The sequence below is a fragment of the Triticum dicoccoides genome, chromosome 7A (genome assembly GCF_002162155.2).
Source record: "Triticum dicoccoides isolate Atlit2015 ecotype Zavitan chromosome 7A, WEW_v2.0, whole genome shotgun sequence".
Taxonomy (NCBI): Eukaryota; Viridiplantae; Streptophyta; class Magnoliopsida; order Poales; family Poaceae; genus Triticum; species Triticum dicoccoides.
The window spans coordinates 319,175,592-319,182,236 of NC_041392.1; positions in this window are offsets into that span (position 1 = coordinate 319,175,592).

A 6,645-nucleotide genomic window follows, 5' to 3' on the forward strand; every position below is an offset into this window, starting at 1 on the left:
CCGTATGCAAAGTGAGAGCTATGGTCTTCCCCCTTAAGTCAATGAAAAATACGCAACGCAGGATTTGTGCATCCCTTCAATGTAAACGGTTGTTCTGGATGACCCGTGTGCAACCACGTACAAACAATTTGGTAAGATTTGCATCTATCATATTGGGTATGTTGCCATTTGTCAAACTGGAAAGATTGACATTCGTTGATCTAGTAACATTGCCATTTGTCAATCCTTGTAACACTGCGATTTGTCAAAATATGCAGCTAGAAATCACTAGCACTATCTAATTTTTGCAACTAAAATTCAGTAAGTAGCATAGATTTCATTCATAGATTAAGCAGTCGTTCTTAATTTATACAAACAGTTCAACTCGACAGCTAAACCGACAAAACTTTTCCCCAATTGTTGCCAATCATGTACTGAAATAGCTAGTTCAACTATATATACTGGCTAATTTTAAGTACGTTGTATAATTCGACCACACATCTATAGTCTCGACGAGGCGCTCCTCCTCCTCCCGCAGGAACTCGATGTAGCGTGCAAGGTCGCTGACGCACGTGCGGGCCTCCACCTCTGCCTCCCTCCTTCGGGCGTCGGTGGCGGAGCGGGTGATGATCCCGGCGGTCGATGGTGGGGGCCACGGCGGCCGACGATGGGGTGGCGGCCACGACCACCACCTCCCGCCTTCGGGCTGCGGTGGCGGAGCGGGTGATGGCCACGGTGGCCGGCAGTGGGGTGGCGTCCATGACGGCCACCTCCCGCCTTCGGGTTGCGGCAACGGAGCAAGAAATGGCCCTGGCTTTCGACGGTGGTGTGGCGGCAACGGCGGCCGGCAACAGCTGCCGACGGGCAGCGGCGGCGGAGCATGTGGTGGGTGTTCCACACACACCCAACAGGGACGCCATGCGCACTACACTACGTCGGGGACTACGCCACCACCTTGGTGTAGCCTCCCAGCTGGAGCTGTCCTCTGATGACGGCGGAGTGGCTGAGCGACGACGACGGACCGGTGCCATTGGCGATTGTGGGAGAAGCAGACGAGCTAAGCTATAGGGAGGGAGGGGAAAATGCGACGCAGGACTCGCCGGCCGTGAGGGTTTTTATAGCAGGCCGGTAAGCATTGGGATTTTGGGGGATTTCACCGAGTCGGGCGGGAAGCTTGCGCAGGAACCTGCGAGGTTACGTGGGAACGGGCTCACCGACGATTCATTGGCGCCACTTCGAGCCACTGTTTGGCCAAAAGAACGCCCCCGCGTGCTGCGCAAGCTTGTGCTGTAAGCCGTCTGCGGCAGCGGGGTGACAAGACATGCGAGAGGAGGATGAAAGGACATGTACACATACGGTTAATACAAAAACCGTTTGCAATTTAATTACCTACTATACCCTCGTCCTGGTTTATAAATTGGATTTAACTAATAAAATACGAATGCATGTCGCCAAAGATTATATCGTTGGAGTCATATTTGAACATAGTTTCTAGCTATACAATTTTTGTAACATGCATTAACACTTTTTGGTTAAATTTAAGGTCATATACCAGCAAGCGTTTGCCCGCAACACACACGGCTTATTTCATCACAAACATATTGGATGGATCAAGTGTATGCCACGTATCGCACATGCAACTCTAATATGATTCGTGCTTGATGTCTCCAATATCGCTCGCACAATTCGTCTTATTTGCCACGTATCACTGTGCTGGCCTCTGATTGCGTCCCTCGGCAAGCTCTGCTCGCCGTTAGACGCCGCAGTGCGCTGTGCTCACCGTTAGGCGCCGCGGCGCGCTCTGCTCGCGTCCGTCGGTGCACTCGGCTTGAGGATAACTTTTCCTTGTGTGTCCAATTGCTATATGCATATATATACACACACATATATATATGGTTGCTCGCCATTGAGGCGACCGCGGAGTGCTCTGCCAGCGGTTGGGCGTGCGCACGATTATGTCGGGGGCCCCATATGCATGCAGTTGCACCACGCGCATTGCCACGTGATGCAGTTACGTGCGGCACGATGGAGTTACGCGCTGCAAATTAGAACTGCCATTAGGGCATGCCGATATTCCTGGCCGTCCAGCTTCCCCTTTAATTCCCGCGGCCATTATAACCTTAGTCTCTTCAACCTTTCGATCGTGCACCACAACACAACAAGCACACCCATGTCGACACATAGAGAGGAGATGTCTAGCGGTGCTCCAATGGAGTTCGGCGAGCATAGAGTGAAGACCCACGTGAGGGAGACAGATCTCTCGGTGGTGTACACCATCGACCCGGCCGTGGTGGACGACTACATCAATAACATTGAGAAGTTGCTTGCTTGAGACAAGTACAAGGTGGTCGGCATCGACCTCTAGTACACCGCCGGTCGCCCCGGCATAGATTAGAAGGTTGTTGAGGGAGTCCTGGATTAGGGGGTATCCGGACAGCCGGACTATATCCTTTGGCCGGACTGTTGGACTATGAAGATACAAGATTGAAGACTTTGTCCCGTGTCCGGATGGGACTCTCCTTGGCGTGGAAGGCAAGCTTGGCAGTACGGATATGTAGATCTCCTTCCTTGTAACCGACTCTGTGTAACCCTAGCCCCCTCCAGTGTCTATATAAACCGGAGGGTTTAGCCGTAGGACCAACAATAACAATCATACCGTAGGCTAGCTTCTAGGGTTTAGCCTCTTCGATCTCGTGGTAGATCAACTCTTGTACTACTCATATTATCAAGATCAATCAAGCAGGATGTAGGGTATTACCTCTATCAAGAGCGCCCGAACCTGGGTAAACATCGTGTCCCACGTCTCCTGTTACCATCCGCCTAGACACACAGTTCGGGACCCCTACCCGAGATCCGCCGGTTTTGACACCGACATTGGTGCTTTCATTGAGAGTTCCTCTGTGTCGTCATCATTAGGCTGGATGGCTCCTTCAATCATCAATAGCGATGCAGTCCGGGGTGAGACTTTTCTCCTCGGACAGATCTTTGTATCCGGCGGCTCCGCACTGCAGGCCAACTCGCTTGGCCATCTAGAGCAAATCGAGAGTTACGCCCCCTGGCCACCAGGTCAGGTTTGGAAGCTTAAACTACACGGCCGACATCCGCGGAGACTTGATCTTCAACGGATTTGAGCCCCTGTCGAGTGCGCACTTGATCTTCGATGGATTCGAGCCCCTGTCGAGTGCGCCGCACAGTCACGATAAGCATGATTTAGCTCTACCATCAGACAGTGTTCAGGAGACCGCACCGGCAACCGCTCCGACCCTCAAGTCGGAGCCAATTGCGCCATCCATGGACGGGTGGATAGACCCCGCCATGGAGGCTGCATTCTCAGCGGCGATCGAGCCGAGTATCGACCCTACCCTTCACGGGAGCCGTGATGCCGAACTGTCGGATTCTGCCCTGGCCACAGACTCCGAACCGCCTGCACCCGTGCCTATCGAATCCAACTGGGCGCCAATCATGGAGTTCACCTTCGCGGATATCCTTCAGCACTCGCCCTTTGGCGACATACTGAACTCATTAAGGTCTCTCTCCTTGTCAGAAGAGTCCTGGCCGAACTATGGCCGGCCAGATCAGGATGCGGATGACGAAGAAATTCGCCCCCCACCCACCACCCACTTAGTAGCCACTGTCGACGATTTGACCGACATGCTCGCCCTCGACTCCGAAGACATCGACGGTATGGACGACGATCCAGGAGACGAACAAGAGCCATTCCCCACAGGGCACTAGACGCCCACTTCATCATATGATGTATACATGGTGGACACAACCAAAGAAAACGACGACAAGGAACGGAAGGACGCAGCGAAGGATCGTTCCCTCGAGAAGCAGTCAAAGCGGCGGCGTAAGCGCCGCTCCAAATCCCGCCTCGCCAGAAACAACGATCATATAGACCCAGCAATAGAGCAGGGTGAGCCAATGGACGACAAACACAGCACTGAACCACCGTCGGACCACAGCAACACGGAGAATCAAACCGAACAACCCGACTCCGGCGAAGATAACAGTCCAGATGACATCACACCGGACAGGCACCCGGAGCAATAGAATACCCATCAAAGGCTTGTTGCCACTGGGAGGAGTCTGAAAAAGCAGAAGCAAAGGCTCAGGGCTGCACAAGACACACTTAGAATTAGATGGAGTGAAGTACTCAACACTGCAGCAAAGTACGGTGGTAGTCGCCACACAAAGAGCTACCCGAAGCGAAAGCTGCTACCTGAATTCGACGAGGAGGCCTTAGATCCCCCGCAATCCAAAAACAAAATAGCCATCCGGTCGGATAGACGACCTCATGGCCAACATAGAGCGGCAAACGACGGCGCACACAAGCCAGTACGCGATCCACGTGAGGGCTCGCATCAAAAGGACGGCGCAACCAGATCCATCTACGGGCCAAGCAAGCGTGCTCCAGCACGCAATGCAACACAACAAAAATCCGAACACCACGGTACACCCAAATACAGGGGTGTCGTACACCCCCTATGTTTCACCGATGAGGTGCTGGACCATGAATTTCCAGAGGGATTCAAACCCGTAAACATAGAGGCGTACGACGGAACGACAGACCCTGGGGTCTGGATTGAGGACTACATCCTCCATATCCACATGGCTCGAGGAGACGATCTCCACGCCATCAAGTACTTACCCCTCAAGCTCAAAGGGCCAGCTCGGCACTAGCTTAAAAGCCTCCCCGAAAACTCCATTCGAAGCTGGGAAGAGCTCGAAGACCTTTTCGAGCAAATTTTCAAGGGACCTATGTCCAACCACCGGATGCAAACGATTTAAGTCATATAACTCAACAGCCCGGAGAGTCAGCCCGAAAGCTTTGGAACAGGTTTCTCACTAAAAAGAACCAAATAGTCGACTGTCCGGACGCCGAAGCCTTAGCAGCTTTCAAGCACAGCGTTTGAGACGAATGGATTGCCACACACCTCGGCCAAGAAAAGCCGAGAACAATGGCAGCATTAACAAGCCTCATGACCCGCTTTTGCGCGGGCGAGGACAGCTGGTTAGCCCGATGCAGCACCAGCGACCCAAGTACATCCGAAGTCAGGGACAGAAACGGGAAGCCACGACGCAGCAAAAACAAGTGCCGGAATAAAGAAGACCACCCGAAGAGCACGGCGGTAAACGTCGGATTCAGAAGCTCTCGGCCAAGTCAGCAAAAGCTGCCCTCCAAAGGCAACAGAGACGAACTGTCCAGCCTGAACAAGATTCTGGACAAACTATGTCAGATCCACAGCACCCCCGATAAACCTGCAAATCATACCCATAGAGAATGTTGGGTCTTCAAGCAGTCCGGCAAACTCCATGCCGAACACAAGGGGCAGGATACACCAAGCGAAGACGAGGACAAGCCTCGCAAGCAAAGCACTGGGGAATAGAAGAAAATCCCACCATAAGTCAAAAACAGTAAACGTGTTACACGTGATGAAGGGGAGAAACAAAGCGGCACTCCTAGAGACACATGCCCCAGGGCCTATCACCATGGAGTTCTGCCACTGGTCATCCAAACCGATCACCTTTGACCATTAGGATTACTCGGCAAGTATCCAGCATGCAGGATGGGCTGCCTTGGTGTTAGACCCGATAATTGACGGATACCACTTCACACGAGTCCTAATGGACGGCGGCAGTAGTTTAAACCTGATATATCAGGACACAGTCCGTAAAATGCGGATAGACCCAACAAAAATCAGCCATAGCAATACTACCTTTAAAGGAGTAACGCCAGGCCCAGAAGCCCATTGTACGGGCTCCCTGCTACTAGAGGTTATATTCGGCTTTCCTGATAACTTCCGCAGCGAAAAGTTAACCTTCCACATCGCTCCGTTCCAAAGTGGCTATCAAGCACTACTCGGACGTGAAGCTTTCGCTCGCTTTAACGCAATACCGCATTACGCTTCTCTCATGCTTAAGATGCCCGGTCCACGTGGCATCATTACAGTAAATGGAAATATTGAGCAATCCTTGCGCGCGGAAGACCGTGCGGTTGCCTTGGCAGACGCACACTAGACGGCCTCACCAACTAGAGCATCTGACAGGTCATTAAGACCACGGACACGGTTAGACGAGTCCGGTGTAGCTATATATAATTGATACGGGTTTGATGGCTATACCCCTACAACAATACAAGGGGCTCAACGCGTGTGAACAAGTGACAATTAGGCTCAACTTTACTCATCTGGAACTATACATGGTTTATTAGTATAACCTACCTTTTGCCCGAAAACTTTTCAACTAAGTTCCTCTCTTTTTCAGATGACCATCATGCTACACCCGTCCAGGATACGGCACAACGGAGACACAGGCGCAGACGTGCAGCAGGGACCCGTTCCAAGGATTCTTTTTAGATTAAGACCTTGCATAAACCTTTTTTTACTGTCTCTTGTTGATACACATCCCCCGGATTCTCAGTACAACTGAGAAGATGCTGACGTATTGGCATGTGGCCACATCAGAATATTGCACGTACCTGGACACCATGGGCTTATTACAAAGGGCACTGTTTAGCCCGATTTACATCATAAAGACAGAATACCTTAGGGAGTGTTCGGCGTCGCGAGTTTGGCCTTATATGCATCAGCTTCGAATCATGTCTTTGGTCAAATGTTGGGTTTGCCCGGCTCCTGTGTTTTGCTGCCTTACGTTCCGCTCTAT